We start from the raw sequence: 9,629 nt of genomic DNA on the forward strand, positions 1-9,629 counted from the left end.
AACTTTAATTTTGATTGTCGTCTCATTTAATTAATTAATTAAAATACTTAAAATAAATGTAATTAATTTTTTTTAATAATATAATTTAAATTTATAAATTTAAAAATAATTATTATAATTATTAATAAATTAATTATTATTTAAATAATTAATATAAATTATTAATTAAATAAAAATATAATTATTTAATATAACTAATTATTATAATTATTATTGAATTAATTAACATTTTATATAATAATTTATTTTTTTTTACTTACTTTGTCAAATGACAAGTGTTGATTGAATAATGAGAGTCCCCATTCAAAGGGACTCCCTCTTCTTGAAATTAGTGAGGGAATTCATTTTCTCTCCACTCCAACGTTCCAACTCTTCTTTCTCTCTGACATAATAGGAATTCAGCTCCATTTTTTAACCCGTTGGAGATGCTTAGGAGTGGCAGTGGGGCGGGTAGGGACGGATTTTTGCCCTACCCGACCCCGCCTTGCCGTCCTTGCACTCCACTACTACCCGCCCCACGGGTACCTGTCCCGCCCCTATAAAAATTAAATAACATTCTAATTTTTATATATTCATATATAAATTAAGATAAAAACTTAAAATTCATAACTAAATTAAAATACAAACATAAGATTCATACAATGTCAAATAACTTGAAATTAAAAAAAGATTAATGTTTAATCACTATAAATTTAACAGCATAATAAAGAAATTGCATCAAAAGAGTCTTCAATTATTATTCTTGTTCTTCCACCATTTAACAAACCTACATTGAAAACACAACATATAAACTAGTTAAGTTAAGCATTATGATTAGTAAACAGTAAACACAAAGTTTTACCAAATAATTTGGCACCATTTTAAAAAAAAGGTAAAATAATTTTTCAAAAATAAAAGTAATACCATTGAGAAGAAAGCAACACCAAATTAAAATTCTAAAGCAAAGGTAACAAAAATAGAAGCAACCAACACTTATTTCAGAATTGAACAATCTGCATAGATATAGTTTTCATGGTCAACCAATAAAATAACTCTAATAATGATGCAATTAAAAATTACTATATAACTATGTAAAAATATTTACTCTAACTCTAACTCTGTAAAATAATAAATAAAAAATCCAATCTCAATAATGCCTCATGCTAAGAATATATAAAAAATGAGTCATATTAACCAATCTCACCACTCTTTACCTATTAACCACAACCAATCAAGTGTTACCCCAGCAAAAAATTTTTAATTATATCGAAAGACCAAGTGCAAACTCTACAAGACTGGTTCCAAGTTCCAAGTTCCTAGTCAATCTTTTTAAAAGTAAAGCCAAAAATAAATTAGGGTGATTCTTCATTCTTGTTTAACTAATTTGCTAGTTAATTGTTAAGGGAACGTTGTCTAAAATAAATTAAAAATTCAAATTAGAGTTGGTCCATGGCAGCCAATAACTTTAGCCATTCATCAAAAGAGGGACTTATCTTGGTCAATATAAATCTTTGGGGACCAACATGTGAGTTTGAGCAAAACCACTGTAAGACAACTTGGAAGCGAGTCCTTCATCACATCATCAATTCATTATCATTCATTCATGGTGCTACTATGTCTACTTGTATGCATAGCAAAATTATTTTTGTAAAATTGCAGGTTGCATTCAAATAAAAAGAAAATGTTGCAGAGAAAATGAATGTTTTGCTTGTTTGAATAAACAATATTATGAGTCTAGTTTGACAAAATCAAAGCATCAACAATAAAAAATCAAAAATCAGAATGCACACAATCAAAACATCAACAACACAAAACCAAAAATAAAAGCATCAACAATTAACATCACAAAATCATCCATCAACAACACAAAATCAGATTATCAGCCATCAACAATAATCATAAGTAATATTATGAATTTAGTTTAACTATTATAACATAAAAAATAAATCATACAAAACTAACTTAAAATAAAAACTGAAGAAGCGAGCCGGAGAGGAGTGCTTACCAGTTAGCGGAGAGACGATGAGGGAGAGGCAAGCAGAGACCAGAGACTGTAAACGGGAGAGGCGAGCTGGCGAGGAGAGTGACAGCAAGGACAGTGACGGAGAGGAGAGAAGTGGGAGTGACGCTGACGTGAGCTCAGTAAGGGACAGCGGCGAGGTGACCGAAGCAGTTGAGCAGAGGCTGTGGTCCTTAGAGAAGAGCTGAAGAGGTGAGCTCGGTGGCTGTGACGACACCGACCGGCTGCAGGGACGGGCCGTGGGCGAGCTATGACGGGTGGTCTAGTGCAGCTGAGCAGAGGCGGTCGTCCTTGGAGGCTTGGAGAAGAGTTGAAGAGGGTAGTTGAGGGTTTGGGATTTGGGAACTAGAGTGACGGTGACAATGTGACATCTGAACCCTAATGACCTAATCCCCCAAAAATTATATATGCACTCCGGGGCGGGTAGGGGCGGGTTTATCCTAAACCCGACCCCGCCCTACCCCACTCAACACCCCGCTCCGGTCAGACCCCGTCCCGTTCCGGGTCGGGTTTAAACCCGCCCTGACCAGGTAGGGGCGGGCAGGTACCCACGGTACGGGTACTACTGCCATCCCTAGAGATGCTCTTATGCTCCTTAATCACGTTTGTATTTTTAATTTAGAAAAAATATATACTCTTCAATCGCTCCTATATTTCTAATTTGAAAAAAAATATCAAGATCAAAATTTTTTATTTTAGAAAAATTTAGGTTGGTTTAATTTTGATTAAAAGAAAAGTTAGAGAGTTGAATATTAGACAGATAATAGGTATGATTTTCTTAACATTGCCACGGCAAAGACAACCATTATCATGGCCGTCCATATTTAAAGAAATCATACTTGTTGTCCGTCTAAATTAAACCAAACTAAATTTTTTTAAAATTAGGGTGTGTGTGGTTCAAGTATTACATTGTTATAAAGATTCCATTCCCATGAAAATTAAAGATACTTAAGGGGAAGGTGGGAATTAAAAGGATGGTATTTTGATTCTCTGGAATCAAACTTGTTTAGGAATAATTTTTCAAACTTTGAACCAAACATGGGAATATGATATTTCCATCTTAAAATTTTTAGGAATTATTTATAATTCCTCCAACCACACACACCCTTAAGGTGTTAGAAATACCATTCCTCTATACCATTGTACTCCTGTAATGATGGTCAACTTTTCTTTTCATGTAGTATGATATTTATGAAAAGAGAGAAGTGAAGTTTGTCAGGAGATATAATATAGTGTGTATTTGGATTATAATTTACAAACGAGACTTTGCATAAAATTGATTTTGTAAAATTGATTTTAATGAAAAGCAAGTTTAGGTTAACGTTTTTGGCAATCTTTATATCAAAACTGATTATAGTAAAATAAATGTTATTTGGATTATACTACTTAAAATCACTTTTAGATGAAAAATTACTAAAAGAGACATTAATTTAAATAATTTTTTTATATACATGCAAAATCAAAACACTAACAAAAATAATATAAAAAATATTTATCATATAAATAAAATAAATACAATAAAAAATAAAAATATGGAAAAGAGTACTATAAATTTTATAATATTAAACAAAAAGAAAATAAATAAAAAATAAAAAATATAATTAAAAAATATAAATAAAAAATACAATAAAAAATATAAAAATTAAAATATGAAAATGAATACTAAAAATAATAAAAAATTAAAATATTCAATTTGCTAGTAATTCAAATAAATCCGAACTATTTTGATGAAAAAAAATTGGAGCGAAGAACTATGAAGAAGTAGGAAGACCTACAAAGAACTATTGTGAAGGTAATAGTTACTGTATCCCTTTTAGAGAAGAAAATAAAGAGTAGGGTTGGTAAAAAAGAAATAAATTTTTCACCTAATTTTTCAAGGGTAATCAACAACCATGAACGTTAAACGAAGAAACTACAAATTTTAGCTTCTCCCGAACGTGCGTTCAGAGGCAGAATCATTTCTACCTTCAAAAAGATAAAAATTGCCAAATATACAAGTGAAACATTTGTAGCCTGTTTTAAACTTTGTGGCTGTTTATCTTGAACTTTGTCTCTGAATAGTTGGCGATAATGTTTTGGGTACCAAGTAGATAACTTGGTTGTGATACTTTTGTTTTCCGAGCATATAGCTTGGCTTAATGATGACTTATCTTATAAAAGATGATGTTTTAGATAATTTTGTGATAGTGTGTTGGAAGTAATCGTATATATGTATTGGAGATGGTCAAAGCCATTCTGTTTAAGTGAGCTTGTTAGAAATGATAGTAGATGTTCTAATGTAGTACTTGTGTTTTTGAATGGAAGCGCGGTAAGATTTGTTTTAGTAATTAGATGATATTGTTTGTTTGTACTTCTTCTGAGTAGTATGCTTGGCGTGCGTTTGTTGTTTTCCGAGTATGAAGCTCGGATTAGTCTGTTGATTGGAAAAACTTTGACATTTTCTTATGATGGAAATATTCCGAGGATTATGCTCGGCTCGTGATGTTAGTGTTCCGAGGACAATGCTCGGATAAATCGGAGCGTTCATTAAATGAAACGTGTGTTGACTGTCAGGATGAGAACTCTTTTGATTGCACAGTGAGTTTTGTGAGTACAATGATTTGTTTCGGCCTCATTAAAACCCTTTTCGAGTAAAACCCTTGCGTTTTGGGAAAAAACCTTCGGAGGGAAAAAGAGTACCATCATTCGCTATTATACAGGCTATGTCATGACTGGTATTTCCTTAGAGAGGAGACGTTCCAAGTTCCTGGAAGTTGTTCTCCTCTAAGAGTTTCTAATTTGTAAGCCCCCTTTCCGAGGTTTTGAAGGACTCGGAAAGGTCCTTCCCAATTTGCCGCTAATTTGCCATGTGATGAAGGTTTCCGAGCATCTTCTGTTCGTCTGAGTACAAGATCTCCATTGTTGAAAGACCTGTGAACTACTCTTTTGTTGTGTCTTTGCTCTAGGTATTGTTTTCTGGCTCGCTGCTTTATGGCGGAAATGTCTCTGTTTTCTTCTACAAGGTCCAATTCGGCTTTTCGAGCTTGTTGATTGTTTGATTGATTATAGAGCTCGGTCCTTAATGTTGGGACGCTGACCTCTACTGGAATGAGCGCTTCTGCGCCATATACCAATTTAAAAGGATTTTCCCCTGTGGCGGATTGGATGCTGGTATTGTAACCCCACAGGATTTCTAGGATGAGGTCGGCCCACTCTCCTTTAGCTTCGCCGAGCTTTTTCTTTAATCCCTGCAAGATAATTCTGTTAGCTGATTCAACTTGTCCGTTAGTCTGTGGGTGTTCTACTGAGCTGAAGTGATGTTTAATGTTAAAATTTTTCAGAAAAGTGGCGAGCTTGTGATCTGTAAATTGTCTCCCGTTATCCGAGATTATTTCTCTTGGGATACCGAATCTGCATATGATATTTTTCCATAGAAAAGATCACACTTTTTATGCTGTTATGTGCGCTAGTGGTTGTGCTTCTATCCACTTAGAGAAATAGTCAATTGACACTAAGAGAAACTTTACCTGGCCTGGCGCTTTCGGAAAGGGTCCGAGGATATCCAATCCCCACCTATCGAAAGGGCAGCTTACCTCTATGGTATGGAGCTCCTCGGCTGGGGTTGCTGAGAGGGTGGCGTGCTTTTGACAATTATCACATGCTTTGACTTTTGTGATGCAGTCCCGTTTTATCGTCAGCCAATAGTATCCTGTTCGCAGGATCTTTGCTGCTAATGCTCGGCCGTCGATATGGTTGCCACAGACTCCTTCATGTGTTTCAGCCATAACCTCCTCGGCTTCCTCGTTGCTGATGCACTTGAGCAATGGTTGTGAGTGTCCTCGCCCGTATAGGGTGTTTCCGAGCACTGTATAGAAGCTTGCTCTTCTTCGGAAGAACGGCAAGTTCGGCTCATCATTTGGAATGGTGCCTGTATTAATGTAATCGAAAAAAGGTGTTCGCCAATCTGGGACCTGTGTAATACTCAAAACTGTATCTTGCTCAAAGCTTGGTTTGTCAAGTGTTAGCTGGGACAGTGCCGATGTGTTTTCGGCTTGCCGTGTTGTGGCTAACTTAGATAACACATCGGCCCTGGTATTTTGTTCTCGGTTTACATGGATAATATCAAATTCTTTAAATTTTGAAATTAGATCCTTTGTTATGAGCCAATATTTCTCTAACAAAGGATCTTTTACCTGAAATTCGCCCTTTATTTGATGTACCACTAAGGAAGAGTCGCAGTAGGCTGTTATTCGAGGTATTTGTAGTTGTAGGGCGAGCTTCAGTCCAGCAAGTAGGGCCTCATATTCTGCCTGATTGTTGCTTGCGTTGAAGCGGAACTGTAGTGACTGCTCGGCCACCACCTTGTCTCTTTCTTTTAGTAGTATCCCTGCCCCACTGCCTTCTTTGTTTGACGCTCCATCCACATGTATGCTCTAACTGACCTCTGTATTATGTGTGTCTTTAGTCATCTCCGATATAAAGTCGGCTAGCACCTATGACTTCAGTGTTTTCCTTGATTCGTACTGGATGTCGAACTCGGAGAGCTCGACCGACCACTTTATCAATCTGCCGGCGAGCTCGGGTCTGGTTAATATCTGCCTTAGCGGTTGGTCTGTTCGTACTATGATTGTGTGGCTCTGAAAATAGTGCCGCAGTCTTCTTGCTGTGGTGATTAGTGCTAGCGCCAGTTGTTCTATCTTCGGGTACCTTGTTTCTGTTGGTTGTAGCACCTTACTGATGAAGTATACTGGGCTTTGCTTTCTTCCTGTTTCTGTTACTAAAACCGAGCTTATAGCATGGTTAGATACTGATAGGTATAAATACAGTGGGTTACCTGTCTCTGGTCTTTGGAGGATTGGTGGTGATGTTAAGTGTTGTTTAAGTTCGGTAAAAGCATTTTCGCATTCGTCTGTCCAGTTGAACTTCCTGCCTTTAGAGAATGTCTGGAAAAAGTGATAAGATCGGTTTGCCACTGCAGGTAGGAAACGTGACAGGGCAGCTATTCGTCCTGCAAGTTGCTGGACTTCCTTTACCGTTTTTGGGCTTGTCATGTTCAGCACGGCCTTGCACTTTTCTGGGTTGGCCTCGATGCCTCGAGATGTTAACATGAATCCCAGGAACTTCCCTCCTTGTACTCCGAATGCACATTTGTCTGGATTGAGTCTCATGTTATATGCTCGGAGTTGTCTGAAGATTTCTACTAGGTCGTCACAGTGTGACCCCTGCATAGGTGTTTTTGCTACCATGTCATCTACGTAGACCTCCATATTGCGGCCTATCTGTTGTTGGAACACGTTGTCCATTAGCCTTTGATATGTCGCACCTGCATTCTTTAGGCCAAAGGGCATTACCTTGTAACAAAAATTCCCATGTTCTGTTATAAAAGCTATTTTCCTTTGGTCTTCTGGGTGCATTAGAATCTGGTTATAGCCAGAGTATGCATCCATAAAACTCAAAGCTTTGAAACCAGAGGCGTTATCAACTAATTTATCAATGCAAGGCAGTGGATATGCATCTTTAGGGCAAGCTTTATTTAAGTTTGTAAAGTCGACGCACATGCGCCATTTACCTGAGCTCTTCCTTACCATTACCACGTTGGACAACCATGTGGTGAAGCGAATCTCTCTGATGAAACCTGCATTGAGGAGCTTTTGGGTTTCTTCGAGTGCTGCTTGTTTTTTCTCTTCTCCGAGGTTCCTTTTCTTCTGTGCAACTGGTCGGATTGTTTTGTCGATTGCTAGCTTATGGCAGATGACTTCTGGATTGATTCCGGGCATGTCATCTGGTGTCCATGCAAAAAGGTCGGCGTTCTGACGCAGTATGTGAATGAGTCTTGCTCGGTCTACTCCTTCTAATGCTTCTCCAACATATGTGCATTGTTTGTCGTCTGATGTCAGTGTTACTTGTTGAAGATTGTCCATTGGCCGAGGTCTTTCGCCGAGGTCTTCCCTTGGGTTGAGATCGGCTAGTGTCGCTGTGTTGGCAGACGTGTGGATTGCTTGAACCTGGGGCCGAGCTTCCTGTTTTGTTTGTACTGGTTTTAGACCAGCGTTATAGCATTGCCGAGCTTCTTGATGGTCGGCATACACCGTAGCGATCTTGTTTTCCTGCACTGGAAACTTGACACACAGATGTAATGTGGAAACCACTGCCCTGAATATATTCAGGGCGGGTCTCCCAAGTATAATATTGTAAGGGCTGTAACAATTTACTATTAGATATTGAATATCAATCGACTTTGACATAGGGATTTCTCCCATTGTGGTCTTTAGCCATATGTGTCCCATGATAGGGACTCTCTCTCCGGAGAACCCAATTAGCTCTCCGGAGGAGGGTTGTATCAATTTTTCTGATAATTTTATTTTGGTAAAAGTAGAGTAAAATAAAACATCAGCACTACTACCTGGATCTAACAATGTTTTTCTTACCAACAGTTCTCCGATCTGGATTGAAATTACCACGGGATCGTCGAGGTTAGGGCTTGCCGATTTGAAGTCTGCTTGGCTGAAGGATATTGTGACATCTGGTTCTTTGTCCTTCTTTGGTTGTATAGTTCCTTCGATTGCCAGCATCGCTTTATAGCTTCGTTTCCCGGCCGAGCTTGTTTCTCCTCCGCCTGCGAATCCCCCTAATATGTGGTTGATGACTCCTCTTGGTGGATCAGGAGTCGTCCTTTCTTTTTTGTCGTCGGCGACCGCTTGCTTATGTTCTACCCTGTCCGAGTTCCCTCCTCTGCCTTTCCGGGTCTCGATGTATCTGTCCAGGAGCCCTTGGCGTGCTAGCCTTTCCAGGAGGTCTTTTGCAACGATGCAGTCATCCGTAGTATGACCGAACTTCCGGTGGAAGGCACAATGCTTTGTCTTGTCCACGAACCGTTGATCATGGTAGTTCCCTGCTCGGGCTGGTGGCTTTATGATTTTGGCATTGAGGATTTCTCTGATGATGTTGAATCTGGTGTATGTGTTGTACTTCGACGCGGGCCTAGAAAGTTTCTTAGTGTCCCTATTGCTTGGCGATCTGAAAGTCCTTTCCTCGTCTCTCCGATGAGGTTGTTTGTCCGTCTTTTGGGCTTCTCGGAGTTCTTCGATCTCCATTTGACCTGCCGCCCTTTCTCGGAATTCCTCTAGCGTCTTTCGTTTTGTTATGGCAATGGTCTCCCGAAATTTTCCAGGCCTGAGGCCGGCCTTAAGAGCGTGCAGGTGGACGGCCGGGTCCAAGTCTTGGATCTCCATAGTGGCGTCAGCGAATCTGGTCATGTAGTCTTTCAGGCTCTCGTGCTGACCTTGTTTGATGGTGCCGAGATAGTCCGAGCCATGTACGTAGATTCTTGATGCAGCAAAATAATCGATGAATGATCTGGCGAGGTCTTCAAATGAGGAAATCGAACCTGCAGAAAGTTTAGAAAACCAGAGTAACGCAGCGCCGTCTAGGTACGTGAGGAATGCTCGGCAGAGGACGGGCTCATTGTTAGGGCCGTTGAAAAACATCATTGATTAGAACTTCTTCACATGGGCCCGAGGGTCGCCGAACCCCTTGTATGGTTCTAGCGCGGTGGGCAGCGTAAAGTTTTTCGGCATCTGGTAGTTTGTGATCTCCTCGGAGAAAGGGTTGTCAAGGGTGAGCTTCTCCTTTGGCGGGACGATGTTTAAAG

The 9,629-nt window shown here is 39.0% G+C and overlaps 1 long non-coding RNA gene across 1 annotated transcript; it reads right to left on the minus strand.

The window, feature by feature from the left end:
- LOC110264089 lies at positions 589-2,248 on the minus strand. Its single transcript, XR_002349822.1, has 2 exons — positions 1,985-2,248; positions 589-766 (listed from the first exon to the last, which is right to left on the minus strand). It is a non-coding gene; the product is annotated as an uncharacterized LOC110264089 (long non-coding RNA).

This window comes from Arachis ipaensis, chromosome B06 (genome assembly GCF_000816755.2).
Source record: "Arachis ipaensis cultivar K30076 chromosome B06, Araip1.1, whole genome shotgun sequence".
Taxonomy (NCBI): domain Eukaryota; kingdom Viridiplantae; phylum Streptophyta; class Magnoliopsida; order Fabales; family Fabaceae; genus Arachis; species Arachis ipaensis.